The 18,250-nt window shown below is 47.4% G+C and overlaps 1 protein-coding gene across 5 annotated transcripts in view; it reads right to left on the bottom strand.

Moving 5' to 3' along the window:
* The window catches only part of sema5ba (sema domain, seven thrombospondin repeats (type 1 and type 1-like), transmembrane domain (TM) and short cytoplasmic domain, (semaphorin) 5Ba), a 300,621-nt gene that overhangs the window by 247,906 nt on the left and 34,465 nt on the right, over nucleotides 1-18,250 (bottom strand). The window lies entirely within an intron of this gene.

Below are 18,250 nucleotides of genomic sequence, written 5' to 3'. Positions count from 1 at the left end.
CCCGATTTTAATCGCTCCACCATTGGCGGCCGTGCCTTCAGCTGCCCAGGCCCTAAGCTCTAGAATTCTCTCCCTAAACCTCTCCGCCTCTCTACCTCTCTCTCCTCCTTTAAGACACTCCTTAAAACCTACATCTTTGTCCAAGCTTTTGGTCACCTGACCTAATATTTCCTTATGTGGCTCGGTGTCAAATTTTGTTTGATAATCGCTCCTGTGAAGCGCCTTGGGACGTTTTGCTACTTTATAGGTGCTATATAAATGCAAGTTGTTGTTGTTGATGGAAATGTAAGGGGAGAAAATGAGGAGTGATTTGCTGATTTAGTATTACCGCCCTTCGCCCTTCGTTCCTGTGATATAACCGTCCCCCACCCCAGCGGCTTCCTGTGCTCAGACGTAATATAACCATGTGGCTGCGGTTCAGAGCTTGGCGACTGGGCCCTTGGCAAAGTTTCCCCTTCCAGCTTGCGCTGCTCCTAATGTGCCAGCAACTAAAGGATAATCAGTTTAGGCTTCTCAATGGGGCCGGGAAAGAAAAGATTCTTTTGGCGTTTCGTAGCGACCGTTTTCAGTGATTTTTTTTTCCCCCGTTCACTTTGCTTTTAAATAGACTCGTGGACTGAAGAGATTAAAGTCAGACAGAGGTTTTCATCTCCTTTCTTTGCACCCCCCCCACCACCCCGCCTCATATACTACCCCTCGTTGTTCCTGACTTTTATAGATAAATCAGACTTGCTTTTATCCATTTATTTTTGCACTGCCGACCAAATCACTGAAGTTGATGAAGTGGAGGAGGGGTGGGGAGAGGAGGTGGCGGGGGGGAGGAGACAGGGATTGGCCGCAGTCATTGACTGCCATAGAGGGATGGGCATCGGTCTTCAGAACCCATGGAATCTGTTGTGGGGCACATGGTAACAGTGCTGTATATTGTTCAACTGGCCATGTCTGGTATAGAGAATCGACCAGCTTGCCAGCTCGGGAGCTTAGTGAGGGGTGCGTGTGCACTGGCGGGGAGCTTTTAGTAGCTTGTCAGCTCATGCAGTTATGAAAGAGAATAAAATCCTTTTGAACTGCGGGCATGACTTTATCGGGCAGTTTTTCAACAGGGTTATTGGGTGTCGGTCGCACAAAATTCAAGTCTTGCTGCTCGCTAAGAATTCCGACTAACTTCCTCCTTCTCGTGTTTTAATCCATGACCTCCTCACCACACTGTGTCTCTGCATGCACACCCTGGTCTTCCCAACAACACCGTACTTCTCGTTCCCCGCTCCACCATTGGCGGCCCCTCCTTCAAGTCAATTTGCTGCCTCACTTCCAGCGATTAAGACCTGGAGGGCTGAAGGCACGGCCGCCAATGGTGGAGCGATGGAAGTGGGCGGGCCAGGGGGGGGGTGTGGGAATGCACAAGAGGCCATAATTAGAGGAAAGCAGAGATCCTGGAGGGTTGTAGAGCTGGAGGAGGTTACAGAGATAGGGAGGGGCGAGGCCACGGTAGGTTTGCCAACGTTGGTTGGACATATTGCTGGAGGTATTATCACATGATCGCTTGCCTTCAACTGCCCCACCCCCACCCTCCCGCCATTGGTCACCCATCCTATAAGGCCATAAGACCATAAGTGATAGGAGCAGGAGTAGGCCATTCGGCCCCTCGAGCCTGCTCCGCCATTCAATGAGATCATGGCTGATCTGATTCTGGCCTTAACTCCATTTTCCCGCCCTTTCCCCATATCCTTTGACTCCCTTGCTGACCAAAAATTTGTCGAACTCAGCCTTGAATGTATTCAATGACTCAGCCTCCACAGCTTTTTAGGGTAAAGAATTCCAAAGATTCATGACCCTCTGGGAGAAGAAATTCCTCCTCATTTTCGTCTTAAACAGGCAACCCCTTATTCTGAGACTATGCCCCCTAGCTTTAGATTCCCCCATGAGGGGTAACATCCTCTCAGCATCTACCCTATCGAGTCCCCTCAGAATCTTGTATGTTACAATAAGATCTCCTCTCAGTCTTCTAAACTCCAATGAGTATAGACCCAACCTGTTCAATCTTTCCTCATAAGACAACCCTTCTTTACCCGGAATCAACCTAGTGAACCTTCTCTGAACTGCCTCCAATCCAAGTATGTCCTTCCTTAAATAAGGGCACCAGAACTGTACGCAGTACTCCAGGTGTGGTCTCACCAGCACCCTGTACAGTTGTAGCATGACTTCCCTGCTTTTATACTCCATTCCCCCTAGAAATAAAGGCCGATATTCCGTTTGCCTTCCGGATTACCTGCTGCACCTGTATGTTGACTTTGTGTGTTTCATGTACGAGGACACCCAGATCCCTCTGTACTGCAGCATTTTGTAGTATTTCTCCATTCAAATAATAGTTTGCTTTTTTATTTTTCCTCCCAAAATGGATGACTTCACATTTTCCCACATTATATTCCATCTGCCAAATTTTTGCCCATTCACTTAACCTGTCAATATCACTTTGTGTCCTCATCGCAATTTGCTTTTCCACCTATCTTTGTATCATCAGCAAATTTGGCCACAAGACACTCTGTCCCTTCGTCCAAGTCATTGATATATATTGTAAATAGTTGAGGCCCCAGTACTGAGCCCTGTGGCACCCCACTAGTTACAGATTGCCATTTTGAAAATGAACCTTTTATCCTGACTCTTTGTTTTCTGTTAGTTAGCCAATCCTCTATCCATGCCCATATATTACCTCCAACACCATGAGCTCTTATCTTGTTTTTTTTTATTTATTCGTTCATGGGATGTGGGCGTCGCTGGCGAGGCCGGCATTTATTGCCCATCAGTAATTGCCCTTGAGAAGGTGGTGGTGAGCCGCCTTCTTGAACCGCTGCAGTCCGTGTGGTGACGGTTCTCCCACAGTGCTGTTAGGAAGGGAGTTCCAGGATTTTGACCCAGCGACGATGAAGGAACGGCAATATATTTCCAAGTCGGGATGGTGTGTGACTTGGAGGGGAACGTGCAGGTGGTGTTGTTCCCATGTGCCTGCTGCTCTTGTCCTTCTAGGTGGTAGAGGTCGCGAGTTTGGGAGGTGCTGTCGAAGAAGCCTTGGCGAGTTGCTGCAGTGCATCCTGTGGATGGTACACACTGCAGCCACAGTGCGCCGGTGGTGAAGGGAGTGAATGTTTAGGGTGGTGGATGGAGTGCCAATCAAGCGGGCTGCTTTATCTTGGATGGTGTCGAGCTTCTTGAGTGTTGTTGGAGCTGCACTCATCCAAGAAAGTGGAGAGTATTCCATCACACTCCTGACTTGTGCCTTGAAGATGATGGAAAGGCACAAGTCAGGGGAGTCAGGAGGTGAGTCACTCGCCACAGAATACCCAGCCTCTGACCTGCTCTCGTAAGCACAGTATTTATATGGCTGGTCCAGTTAAGTTTCTGGTCAATGGCGACCCCCAGGATGTTGATGGTGGGGGATTCGACGATGGTAATGCCGTTGAATGTCAAGGGGAGGTGGTTAGACTCTCTCTTGTTGGAGATGGTCATTGCCTGGCACTTATCTGACGCGAATGTTACTTGCTACTTATGAGCCCAAGCCTGGATGTTGTCCAGGTCTTGCTGCATGCGAGCTCGGACTGCTTCATTATTTGAGGGGTTGCGAATGGAACTGAATACTGTGCAATCATCAGTGAACATCCCCATTTCTGACCTTATGATGGAGGGAAGGTCATTGATGAAGCAGCTGAAGATGGTTGGGCCTAGGACACTGCCTTGAGGAACTCCTGCTGCAATGGCCTGGGGCTGAGATGATTGGCCTCCAACAACCGCTACCATCTTCCTTTGTGCTAGGTATGACTCCAGCCACTGGAGAGTTTTCCCCCTGATTCCCATTGACTTCAATTTTACTAGGGCTCCTTGGTGCCACACTCAGTCAAATGCTGCCTTGATGTCAAGGGCAGTCACTCTCACCTCACCTCTGGAATTCTGCTCTTTTGTCCATGTTTGGACCAAGGCTGTATTGAGGTCTGGAGCCAAGTGGTCCTGGCGGAACCCAAACTGAGCATCTTGTGCAGAAATCTTTTATGTGGCACCTTATCGAATGCCTTTTGGAAATCCAAATATACTGCATCCATTCATTCCCCTTTATCTACCCTGCCCGTTACTTCCTCAAAGAGCTCTAATAAATTTGTCAGACACGATTTCCCCTTCATAAAACCATGTTGACTCTCCTTGATTGTATTATGAGTCTTCAAATGTCCTGCTACTACTTCCATAATAATGGATTCTAGCATTTTCCCAATGACAGATGTTAGGCTAACTGGTCTATAGTTACCTGCTTTCTGCTCACTCCCTTCTTGAATAGGGGTGTTACGTTTGCGGTTTTCCAATCCGCTGGGACCTTTCCAGAATCTAGTGAATTCTGGAAGATTACAACCAATGCATCCACTACCTCTGTATCCTCGCTGCGCTCTGCCTTCCCAAGCCAATCGGAAAGTGAATAGACTCTTCATTACCCGATTGGATGATTCTTGACCGCTGGTCTATCAGCCCTTTTTCCATAATAACTAATAAGCAAATGGGACTAATTGGATAGCTCTTTCAAACAGCCAGCACAGGCACGACGGGCCAAATGGCCTCCTGCTCTACTGCACCTACTAAGAAACTATGAAAAGTGTTCAAAGAATTTTTTTTTTTAGAAACACCATTTTTTTATTGGCCCTATGATTTTTCTCCCGGGTTTTTTGCTCACAGCAGTGTCCGGGAGATAAGACTTTAATTCCTCGAGTCTCCATGGCAATCCTGGAGGGTTGGCGACCTTAGGCCATGGAGGGATTTGAACACGAGGATGAGAATTTTAAAATCAAGACGTTGGTGGACCGGGAGCCAATGTAGGTCAGCGAGTACAGAGTTACAGCACGTAACACACGCTCTGATTAAATTCTGTGCACATCCCATTTGCTTCTAGGTGTTGATGCATATTCAGTATATGTTTGTTTTAAACGTTTCCTCAATTATATTCCCTGCTCTTCTGAAGGCCCCAGGGTATTGTTCTACGGGCACTGCGCTCATATCTCACCTAAGGGGCCATTCTTCATGTGAAAGCTGGGGACAGCTGGTGTCGACAGCCTATTCAACTGTGGAGCATCACCGCGGAGTCTGATCTCACCCTGCTTCGATGATATAACTTCCTTGCTTTTGAATTCTATCCCTCTATTAATAAAGCCCAGGATTCCAGCCTTCTCAACTTGTCCTGCCACCTTCAAAGATTTGTGTATGTGCACCCCCAGATCTCTCCGTTCCTGCACCCCCTTTAAAATTGTACCATTTAGTTTATATTGCCTCTTCTCATTCTTCCCACTAAAACGTATCAATTCACACTTTAAATTTCATCTGCCATGTGTCTGCCCATTTCACCAGTCTGTCTATGGCCTCCTGAAGTCTGTTACTATCCTCCACATTGTTTACTACATTTCCGAGTTTTGTGTCATCTGCAAACTTTGAAATTATACCCCCTATAACCCATGTCCACGTCATTAATACATATCAAAAAGAGCAGTGGTCCTAATACTGAACTAAATTTGGTTCAATTTAATGTGCATTATTTATGCAAGCATGTCCAAATTTAACATTGAATAATGTAGTCTGTGTCTATCTGTGCACATGTATATATGGACGAAAGGAAGAAAGAAAAAAGGAAAATTTCCTACATTGAAACAGTGACTCCACTTCAAAAGTACTTCATTGGCTGTAAAGCGCTTTGGGACGTCCTGAGGTGGTGAAAGGCGCTATATAAATGGCAGTTATTTCTTTCTTTCTATATCTGTGTTAACACAATAAGCAATATGCATTTCTGAAGTTATACCTAGTGTGCAGTTATTTCATTGTCAGGGAGCTGCTGTTTCTTCACCCTTCCAGCTTTAATGTTGCTTTTTGATTATTTGCAAAAACTACAACGGGAAACCGAATTTAAGGACATTGAACTCCCGTTGAACGTTCTGCTTCGACTGGCCGTACGTCCCACCGTGAAACTGAAACATTCCCTCCGCACTCCTCCGTCCGGAAGATCACTGATGTCCACGTTGCCAGTTGCCTCCTATCACGGAGCCAGGAGTTGGGGGGGTGGGGGTGGGGGTCAAAGGGCAGGGGTCAGTACCGTTCTAAATTAAAATAAACACATGGCGCAGGACCTCAATTCTCTGCTGTAATAAGCAAACTGAATTTCAAACAGAGTTGAAGACGAGTAACCTGAAAACGTCAAAACCATCAAACACATCCGTGAGGATTAGAGCTCTCAGTAGATTGTGTAAATGTTGACGCCAGTTTTCGGTGAGTGTATAATTGAGGTCATATTTCCTTTGTGCGTCCCTTTCCAACCCTGTGTACATGACATGCATTCATTCAGTCATCTTGATGTCTAAGGTAGGCTCAAGCCCTGTGAAGGGGCTCTTTTAACACCCCACCAACTGTTTGAGTCTATGTGTACATGACAAGCATTCATTCAGTCACCTTGATATAAACTTGAGCTGCCCGTATCCTAACTCACGGCAAGTCCCGTTCACCCATCACCCTCTGTGCTACATTGGATCCTGGTCCGGGAACACCTCGATTTTAAAATCCTCATCCTTGCTTTCAAATCTCTCCCTCCCTATCTCTGTAGCCTCCTCCAGCTCTACAACCCTCCGAGATCTCTGCGCTCCTCCAATTCTGGCCTCTTGAGCATGCCCGATTTTCATCGCTCCACCATTAGCGGCCGTGCCTTCAGCTGTCTGGGCCCTAAGCTGTGGAATTCCCTCCCTAATCCTCTCCGCTTTTCCCTCTCATCCTTTAAGATGCTCCTTAAAACCTACCTCTTTGACCAACCTTTTGGTCACCTGTCCTAACATCTCCTTATGCGTCTCGGTGTCCAATTTTGTTTGATGATCACTCCTGTGAAGCGCCTCGGGACGTTTCGGTACGTTAAAGACACTGTATAAACGCAAGTAGTTGTTGTTGCGGTGGTGGTTAAGCTAGGCCCAAGGCCCCCTGAAGGGGCAGCTTTAAAACCTGACTGACTGTTTGAGTCTGTCAGTTGTTTGGATATTGAGGTGGGTTGTTGCCGTTTGGTAATTTCAAGGAGGTGCTAAAAAAAATACAAATCACTCCCGTGGCAACGCTGTACATTAACGAGGTGACAGCGGTACCTCCAGGGGTGCGGGGTATCAAAGGTAGAGGTTCACTCCACGCCACTGGAGCCATTGCCACCATTTTGTTTCCTACTCCAGAACCTGCCACTTGTCGGCGGGCAGGAGCAGGCCAGACGACACCACTGTCAACTCCCCCCGCTACCCCCTCCATCCCTGCCCCTTGCCCATCTCCTCACTCCCAGTCAGGAAGAGCCCATCCTGTGGCAGCATTTTGCAAGGACAGTACTGCCGCTTGAGGCCGTCACTGTATTGAAATCCATTCCCCGGCACTTTTCTTCAACAAACAAAAAATAAATACGTGTCTCCTTAAAAGAAAGCATTACCTTCTGACACATGCAAACGGTAAAGGGCAACTGAAATTCAAAAGAAAGGTAAATAGTGACAAAATATCACTAATAGACACTGTTCTAATGTAGGGAAATGCAGCTAATTTGCACACAGCAAGATCCCACAAACAGCGATGAGATAAATGACCAGATCATCTGTTCTTTAGTGATGTTGGTTAAGGGATAAATATTGACCAGGACACTGAAGGACGACTCCCCTGGTCTTCCTTGAATAGTGCCATGGGATCTTATCTGTCCACCCAAGAGGGCAGCCAGAGGCCTCGGTTTAACATCTCATCCAAAAGATGGCACCTCCGACAGTGCAGCACTCCCTCAGTACTTGCACTGGGAGCGTCAACCTGGGTTTGATTTCTCAGTTTTATACTGGTGACACATAGGTACATCTGGTTACTTTTAAATTGTCAACATTTAGTCAAATCAGATACCTGGTTCAAACCAGTATCTTCTAACCACAGACTTTTTGTCCTATGACCAGCAGAGGATGGGTGGGAGTGGTTAACGTGTCGATGATCACACACATCGAGGTGTGATGCTTTCAAAAAGAGCAGGCGTATGCTGGATGTGAGCCTTTAAATTATTGCATTTTTATTTGGGCTAAAACAAGATAAATGTAAATTGTATTAAACCGACCGGAAAGGTTCACTTCCAGCACTCCCACCCCCCCCCCCCCCATCCCCGTGGCCCTCCCACTCCCCTGTCCTTACCTGGATCATTGTGTCCTCAAAACATTCAGTTAACAAAGAGCCAACAGTGATGGAAACCACAGAGGGGCACCCCACTCACATCAGCTTTCCTCAGGGCAGGGGGGGGGGGGGGGTGAGTGGTAGGTTTACTAGGGCTCCAAGGTGGCAAAACAGGATACAGCAGCCCCCCCCCTCCGACCCTCCCATTCCTATCCCCTCCCATTCCCCCACTCCTATTCCATCCCCCTCCCCCACTCTCACTCTTGCGCCCTCCCCTCCCCCACTCTTATGCCCTCCCTTAATCCCCTCCCCCACTCTTATGCCCTCCCCTCTCCCACTCCGATCCCCACCTCCCACTCCGATCCCCTCCTCCACTGCTATCCCCTCTCCCACTGCTTTCCCCTCCACTCCCCACTCCCACCCTCTCCCCGGACACTTTAATCACCAGAAATGACCAAATGTTCCCAGACAGCTCACAATGGTGTTAACATCCATTCTGATGCTGCAACAAAACTTTATCTACGCCCCTGGCAATTGTATAGAAATCTTCTGCCGCAGACTTCATCCACTCCCCTCCACCCTCCCCGCCTCCATGAATGGGAATACTGTTTCCTTAGGACACCAGATCAGCCGATTATAGAATATGCAAATGTTTGATTTACAAAGGACTAAAACCAAAGTCAGTCGAAGTCTTATTTTTTTTTAATATATAAAATAAGACATTTCCTTTGATGGCGGGCCGAGGCGTTTCTTTTAAACGCTAACTGGATAATTTCTGCTCCAGAACCAACCCTGCGTTAGCAAATACTTTCAAAAGGTCGCTTGCACTTTTGGCAAAAAAAAAAGACAAAACTGGACAATAATTGGGGAGTGCCTCTTCTCCCGCCTCCCCAACCCCCCCCCCCCCCGAGGACTGAATCCCCCTGATATGAGGTAAGCAGCGATTTAATAACAAAGGCCTGTTCTGGTTTAGAGTTTAGAGAAAGAAAGAAAACAGAAAGAAAGAACTTGCACGACCTCAGGACGTACCAAAGCGCTTTACAGCCAATAAAATACTTTTGATGTGTAGTCACTGTTGTAAATTAGGATACGTAGCAGCCAATTTGCTCACAGCAAGCTCCCACAAACGGTAATGTAATAACGACCTGATAATCTGTTTTAGATGTTGGTTGAGTGATAAATGTTGGCCAGGACACCGGGGAGAACTCCCCTGCTCTTCTTCAAAACAGTCATGATGTGGAGATGCCGGTGATGGACTGGGGTTGACAATTGCAAACAATTTCACAACACCAAGTTATAGTCCAACAAATTTATTTTAAATTCCACAAGCTTTCGGAGGCTTCCTCCTTCCTCAGGTGAATGGTGTGGAAATGTGTGGAATGGTGTGGATTTCCACACCGTTCACCTGAGGAAGGAGGAAGGCTCCGAAAGCTTGTGGAATTTAAAATAAATTTGTTGGACTATAACTTGGAGGCTCCGAAAGCTTGTGGAATTTAAAATAAATTTGTTGGACTATAACTTGGTGTTGTGAAATTCTTCAAAATAGTGCCATGGGATCTTTTACGTCCACCCGAGAGGGCAGACAGGGCCTCGGTTTAACGTCTCATAGGAAAGACGTTACCTCCGACAGCTAAGGACTCCCTCGGTACTGCACTAGCGGGTCTGCCTAGATTATGTGCCGAAGTCTCTGGAGTGGGACGCGAACCCATAACCTTCCGACACAGAGGCGAGAGAGCTACCAAGGCTGACGCAGTGCTGGAGGAAAACTCAATCCCCAATTTTTTTGCTGAGTTAGCCAATCTCACCTTGGCTAGCAGTAGTGATCGGCTGCTGAAAGGAAAAAAAAAATAGCCACGGTTCCCACTTGTCAAACATATTTAACAGCTCTTGCTGGCAAGTGTGTTCAAATGGATATCAGGTGAGGACAAGACCAGGCTCATCTCGGATACTAGCCCCCCCGCCGACCCCAATCCACCTCCGGTCACATTTCAATAGCATGCTGACACTCAGTGCCTAGGCTCACGGGTGAAAAATGCAACTTAGATCAGGTATCATCCCAGCACATTCAGGAGAGGAGGGTGATAGTAAAATGGAGCCTACGTTCAGAGAATCTTACAGCACAGAAGGAGGTCATTGAGTGTGTGCCGGACTCTTTAAAGAGCTATCCAATTGGTTTCACCGCCCCCCCCTCCCCCCCCTCTTTCCCCATAGCCCTGTAAATTTATCCTTTTCAAGTATTTATCCAATTGCCTTTCGAAAGTTACTATTAAATCTGCTTCCTTTCAGACAGTGCGTTCCAGATCATTGCAACTCGCCGCCTAAGAAAAATTCTCATCCCCTGGCTTCTTTGCTGATTATCTTAAATCTGTGTCCTCTGGTTACCGACCCTTCTGCTGCTGGAAACAGTTTCTCTTTATTTACCCTACCAAAACCCTTCATGATTTTGAACACCTCGATTAAATCATCCCTTTAACCTTCTCTGCTGTAAGGAGAGCAACCCCAGCTTCTCCAGTCTCTCCACATAACTGAAGTCCCCGATCCCTGGGACCATTCTAGTAAATCTCCTCCGCTGCCTCTCCAAGGCCTTCACATTTTCCCTAAAGTGGGGGGGGGGGGGTGGGGTGCCCAAATTTGGACACAACCCAGTGATTTACAAGAGGTTTGGGAGTTGGATGCACCCAGTGCTGTAAAGGCGGCTTTGAGAATCAGGAACAAATAAAAAAAAAGTGACGGATGGGCAGAGGGCTCGATCAATTTTAAACCTGAAGGATCGCCTGACCCGCAACATTACAGTTATCTTTAAACAGCAAGCCACAGAAGAATTCGCCCTCCTGCATAAATTACGTCCGCAGTATTTATGAATACTTCAAAGGCTGGAGGCTGCAGCCAGCCACTTTTTGCAGGGCAGCGCTGGGTGAATGTCTGTTGATCAGTCACGCTGGGGACCCACCAAAGGGCTCCTCTTTGCATTGTCTGTCGATTCTCAGACAGGGACCAAACCCAAAAAAAAAGTGGCCAAAAATAATAACAACAAATAATAATAATGCACCAGGAGCCGTTCTCACACTAACTAGGTCGTTGCAAATGGAAATGTGCGCTGATAACACACACCAACTCCACTCGAGACAGTCTAATCACCGTGCCTCACTAATAACCTCCAGCAAGAGCACAGACAGGGCTGTCTACAGGCTCCGAGCAGCTCTCTCCGTGTTCCAGATAAAGATACCACTTTTGTGCGGCGGCGCCGGGCGAGGGTACTGCTGGCTGACTGTCAAATTTGAAAGTGCAGATGTGTGTGTGTGTGTGTGTGTGTGTGTGTGTGTGTGCGCGCACATCAATTCCTGGAATGAGCTTCACGCACAGGCAAACGCCATCAGTCCACTGGAAAATACGCAACGTGGAGAGGAATCCACTTGCTTGGATGAGTGCAGCTCCAACAACACTCAAGAAGCTCGACACCATCCAAGATAAAGCAGCCCGCTTGATCGGCACCCCATCCACCACCCTAAACATTCACTCCCTTCACCACCGGCACACAGTGGCTGCAGTGTGTACCATCCACAGGATGCACTGCAGCAACTCGCCAAGGCTTCTTCGACAGCACCTCTCAAACCCGCGACCTCTACCACCTAGAAGGACAAGAGCAGCAGGCACATGGGAACAACACCACCTGCACGTTCCCCTCCAAGTCACACACCATCCCGACTTGGAAATATATTGCCGTTCCTTCATTGTCGCTGGGTCAAAGTCCTGGAACTCCCTTCCTAACAGCACTGTGGGAGAACCGTCACCACACGGACTGCAGCGGTTCAAGAAGGCGGCTCACCACCACCTTCTCAAGGGCGATTGGGGATGGGCAATAAATGCCGGCCTCGCCAGCGACGCCCACATCCCATGAACGAATTTTTAAAAAGTCGGGAGTCCGCTCTAGTTCACGGCATCAGCGGGGAGACTGTAGAAGGAATCGTTGCCCCCCTCCCCGCAAGAGAGCGACACAAATCAGACAAGAGAGCAACACAAATCAGACAAGAGAGCAACACCCAGCCACAAAGATACATCTTGCTTTTAATTTCAATTCATAGAATGTGATTAGGGCCTATACATATTTATATTAAAATATGTAGCAATCCCATTCTTAGCTCAAAGCTGCACAGATATTTTGAACCCACTCTTAGCCTTCATTTCATTACAGCTCTACATCACATCAACAACGACCACTTGCATTAATACGGCGCCTTTAACGTAGTAAAAACGTCCCGAGGTGCTTCACAGGAGCGATTATCAAACAAAATTTGACACCGAGCCACATAAGGAGGTATTAGCACACATGACTAAAAGCTTGGTCATAGAGGTAGGTTTTAAGGAGCGGCTTAAAAGGAGAGAGAGAGGTGGAGAGGCGGAGAGGTTTAGGGAGGGAATTCCAGAGCTTAGGGCCTAGACAGCTGAAGTCACGGCCGCCAATGGGGAGCGATTCAAACTGGGGATGCGCAAGAGGCCAGAATTGGAGGAGCGCAGAGATCTCGGAGGGTTGTAGGGCTGGAGGAGGTTACAGAGATAGGGAGGGGCGAGGGCATGGAGGGATTGGAAAACAAGGATGAGAATTTTAAAATCGAGTCGTTCCCGGACCGGGAGCCAATGTAGTTCAGCGAGCACAGGGGGTGATGGGGTGAACGGGACTTGTTGCGAGTTAGGATACGGGCAGCAGAGTTTTGGATGAACTCAAGTTTTTGTAGGGTGGAAGATGGGAGGCCAGCCATGAGAACGTTGGAATAGTCCAGTCTGGAGGTAACAAAGGCATGGATGAGGGTTTCAGCAGCAGATGAGCTGAGGCAGGGGAGGAGACGGGCGATGTTACGGAGGTGGAAGGAGGTAATGGAGCAGATATGTAGTCGGAAGCTCATCGCAGGGCCAAGGTTGTGAACGGTCTGGTTCAGCCTCAGACAGCGGCCAGGGAGCGGGATGGAATCGGTGGCTAGGCAACAGAGTTTGCAGCAGGGACCGAAGACGATGGCTTCGGACTTCCCAGTATTTAGTTGGAGGAAATTTTTGCTCATCCAGTACTAGATGTCGGACAAGCAATGTGGCAAATGAGAGACGGTGCAGGGGTCGAGGGAGGAGGTGGTGGGGTAGAGCTGGGTGTCGCCAGCGTACACGTGGAATCTGACGTGTTCTCCGATGATGTCGCCGAGGGGCAGCATGTAGATGAGAAATAGGAGGGGGCCAAGGATAGATCCATGGGGGGACTCCAGAGCTAATACTGCAGGAGTGGGAAGAGATTAGTCACATCAGTGACTACTCTTCAAATGTACTTCATTGGCTGTAAAGCACTTTGGGACATCATGAGGTCATGAAAGGCTCTATATCAAAACAAATCTTTCTTTCTTCATAATCCTGAAGATCTCTATCAGGTTACCCTGGTCAACACTCCCTCAGTACTGCACTGGACTGCCGGCTGAGATTATGTGTTTAAATCCCTGCAGTGTGGAGTTGCCAACTCTGGTTGGACATATCCCTGGAGGTGTCATCACATGACCTCCTGCACCCAACCGCCCCGCCCGCACACTACCGCCATTGGTCACCCAAGGTGTCATCCTCATGTCACACGGCCTTCCCACGGCCAACTGGAAAGCGAATAGACTCTTCGTTGCCCGATTGATGAATCTTGACTGTCAGTCAAACAGCCTTTCTTCCCATCTCCAATATTTTTATTGCTAATAAACAAAAAGTGTTCAAAGAATTTTTTTTTAAAAACAGTATTTTGTACTGCCCCTATGATCTTTCTCCTGAGTTTTGCTTATACCAGTGTCCTGGAGATTATTCTTTAATTCCTGGAGAATTAGCAACCCTATACAGTGGGACTTAAACCTACAACCTTCCAACTCAGAGGCAAGAGTGCTGCCGGCTGAGCCAAGTTTGCCAATGACACAAAGATTGGTGGTGTAGTAAGTAGTGTAGACGGGAACATAAAATTACAAAGAGACATTGATAGATTAAGTGAGTGGACAAATTTGAGGTCGATGGATTTCAACGTAGGCAAGTGTGAGGTCATCCATTTTGGACCCAAATGGATAGATCCGAGTATTTTTTAAATGGTGTAAAGCTCGGAACAGTGGCAGTCCAAAGAGATTTGAGGGTCCATGTACACAGATCACTAAAATGTAGTTGTCAGGTACAAAAAATAATCAAAAAGGCTAATGGACTGTTAGTCTTTATAACTAGAGGGCTAGAATATAAAGGGGAGGAAGTTTTGCTACAGCTATACAAAGCCCTGGTTAGACCACATCTGGAGTACTGTGTACTGTTCTGGGCACCACACCTCAGAAAGGACGTATTGGCATTGGAAGGACTGCAGCGCAGATTCATCAGAATGTAACCAGGGCTCCAAGGGTTAAATTATGAGGCAAGATTACATAAACTAGACTTGTATTCCCTTGAATATAGAAGGTTAAGGTTTGAGGTTTCTAGGATTTTGCAAGGAATTTTTAGGGTAGATAGGACAGAAACTTTTTACGCTGGTGGGGGAGTCTAGGACAAGGGGACATAACTTTAAAATCAGAGCCAGGCCATTCAGGAGAGAAGTTAGGAAACACTTCTTCACACAAAGGGTGGTAGAAGTGTGGAACTCTCTCCCACAAAAAGCAGTAGATGCCGGCTCGATTAATAATTTTAAATCTGAGATTGATAGCTTTATGCTAGCCGAGGGTAATAAGAGACATGGAGCCAGGGTGAGTGGATGGAGTCAGGATACAGATCAGCCATGATCTCGTTGAATGGCGGAACAGGCTCGAGGGGCTGAACGGCCTACTGCTGTTCCTATAAGGTAAATAGTGATGGACTGTTCCCATGGGTCAGTGAGAGGGTAAGGAGAGAGCGCAAAATTAAGACAATCACAAAGGGCATAGGTAGTAAGCAGGAGAGTGGGATCAGAGTAGGTTGCACACATGTGGGGGAGAAAACACCAGCAGAGTTGATGGGCCGAATGGCCTGCTTCTGTGCTGCAGCATCCTATGAAAAACATCCCTTGGGCGAGGTTTACTATGGACCCCTACCCCAGTGTATGGGTAAAAGCTGGGCGGGAGGGACTTTGAACACAGGGCCTTGCTGTTCAGCAGTGCCACTTGGTACGGCTCCAACAGCCTAATCACGTTGGTTCCTCTGAGAGACGTCTTATTGGGGGGGGGGGGGGGGGGGGGGGGATTGGGCGGGGGAAAACGGGTGGTGGAATTTTGCCAGACGTGGCTTCCAATATAAAAATACACGTTCTCCCAGGCCGTGTCCCCCTGGAGTCGATTAAACACATCATCCCTCCCCCGAGAGAGCAAAAATCTTGACAGCCCAAGCATGACACAGAAACCACCTCTCTGTTGTGCGGGTCCACGTGCAATTAAATGATAAGACTCGGCTCTGTGCTGGTAACGTTAAGCGGATGACAGGAGGCAGATCTGGAAAGCCCATCACAACTCCACATTTCTGATGGAGTCCGACTTTGCTGAACACCAGCCAGCACACTGGCCTAATCTTTCGAACAGCCTCGGGCCATTCTGTTGAGCGACACGACACAAAAAGTGAATCTATTTTCTTCCTCTCCAGTGAAGGCACTGACTTATGCTGGGCTACAGAGTCAGCCGTGGCTCAGTGGGTAGCAGTCTCGCCTCTGAGCCAGCGGGTCCAAGTCCCACTCTAGAGACGCTCCAGTGCAGTACTGAGGGAGTGCTGCACTGTTGGTAGGTGCTGTCTTTCAGATGAAACGTTAAACCAAGGCCACGTCTGCCCTCTCAGGTGTTTCCCATGGCACTATTTTGAAGACGACCTGGGGAGCTCTCCCTGGTGCCCTGGCCAATATTTATCCCTCAACCAACGCCACTAAAAAAAAATAGATGATCCGGTCATTATCACATTGCTGATTGTGGGATCTTGCTGTGTGTAAGTTGGCTACTGCCTTTCCTACATTACAACAGTTGACCATGCTTCAAAAGTACTTCATTGGCTGTAAAGCGCTTTGGGACGTCCTGCGGTTGTGAAAGGCGCTATATAAATGCAAGTTCTTTCTTTCTTTCAGTTCCACGGGCAGACTCGGGCACATTGCCCAAGTGGGCCTGATGTGGAGCCAACACAGTCGAACCTGACCCTTCCCCTCCGTAAGCCAGGGCACTGAGGGCAGCTGTAGCACCCCAACGTGCTTCTTGCAGAGTAGCATGTAGCTGAATTGGAGGGATGAAAGGATGCCAAGCCATCAAAGGCAATGGATCTGCTAATAACATATAATTTACTGTTTTAAATTTGTTAATATAAAACAGATCTAAAACTGAACAAAACCTAACACATTTAAAATTATATGTTAATACATACTGGAGTAATTTCAATCTCGTCTTAGGGACCCACCAAATATTCTAAACTGCTCGAGGTCACGTCACATGGACTCTCTTTTGATTGTGCAATTGTCCTGTATTAACTCCTAATATCCATTACTCTTTCTATACAAATATTTCATGTAACATTTGAACTTGTTCTGGGCGACACTTATAACTTTAACGAAAGTTCAAAGTCTTTCACAAAATCTGTAAATTATCCTGCACTTTTCTAGCTGCCTTACGCTCCATTTCTTTCCCTTAAGTTAAAAATATGATGAATGAAACTCAGTATCTTCACGTCTAAAGATCACTCCCAAAACTAACAGCATCAGCAAAAAGAAAAAAAAGAGTTTATACATCACTTCACATCTCTCAGATCACTTCACATTCAATGAATTAGTTTGAAGTGCAGTGATCTGAACCACTGGAACAGGCAGACTTTTAATGTTGAAAACCTCACCCACAGCATGGTACCTCCAACAACAACAACTTGCATTTATATTGCGCCTTTAAAGTAGCAAAACGTCCCAAGGCGCTTCACAGGAGCGGTTATCAAACAAAAATTAACGCCGAGCCAAAGAAGGAGACATTAGGACAGAAGACCAAAAGCTTGGTCGGTCGAAAAGGTAGGATTTAGGGAGCGTCTAAAAGGAGGAGAGAAAGACGTAGAGGTTTAGGGAAGGAATTCCAGAACTTAGGGCCTAGACTGCTAAAGGCACGGCCGCCGATAGTGGGGCACAGGAAATCGGGGATGCACGAGGGGCCAGAATTGGAGGAATGCAGAGATCTCCGAGGGTTGTAGGGCTGGAGGAGGTTACAGAGATAGGGAGGGGGGGCGAGGCCAGGGAGGGATTTGAACACAAGGATGAGAATTTTTAATTCGACGCGTTGGTGGACCGGGAGCAGACATAGGTCAGGGAGCACAGGGGTGAAGGGCAAACGGAACTTGGTGCGAGTTAGGATACGGGCAGCACAGTTTCGGATGAGCTCAAGTTTCTGGAGGGTGTTTATGTTCAAGTTTAAGCTGTCCTCTCTCCGTACCAGCCTGGGTTATGTCCTGAAGTCCTGGAGCAGGGCTTGGAGCCACAATCCCTCTGGCTCACAGGCAAGACAGCAACCAACTGAGCAGAGCTCGAAACTACTCAGGGTTATAAAAGAAAAGAGAAAAAACGTTTTTTATGCAACGATAAGGCCAGGGTCAGTTTACTGCACCTGATAATCTCCCTGAAATTTGTTTACAAAACAGGTGGCAGCTCTGCCCTTGATGGTTTGAAACCCCTGCAGCAAACTTTCCTTACAAGTAGCTTGAATGCACTTTCCAAAAAAAATCCTTAAGATGCTGATATACATGTGCAATTGTACCCCAGCTGAGTTTCCATTTGTCTTGCAAACTTAGACAGTGAATATCAGAAGGCTTTCTGACCCTTTTTTATTATTTGTTCTTGGGACGTGAGCAACACTGGCAAGGCAGTATTTATTGCCCATTCCCGCTCGCACTGTGGTCATCAAAAGTGAAACACGGAGTGCGGGATTTTAGTCAGGCCCGACCAGGTAAGGGGACAGCAGGCACCCTTCTCCGATGGACGTCAGTGAACCAGTTGGGTTTGTACCAGCAGCTTTCTTGGTTACTGGAATGCACTGTCTGAAAGGGCGGTGGAAGCAGATTCAATGGTAACTTTCTAAAGGGAATTTGATAAATACTTGAAAAGAAAATAAGTAATTTGCAG

This window comes from Heptranchias perlo, chromosome 7 (assembly GCF_035084215.1).
Source record: "Heptranchias perlo isolate sHepPer1 chromosome 7, sHepPer1.hap1, whole genome shotgun sequence".
Taxonomy (NCBI): domain Eukaryota; kingdom Metazoa; phylum Chordata; class Chondrichthyes; order Hexanchiformes; family Hexanchidae; genus Heptranchias; species Heptranchias perlo.
The sequence above is the reverse complement of the archived record's forward strand: the minus strand, read 5'-3'. Positions and strand labels throughout refer to the sequence as shown.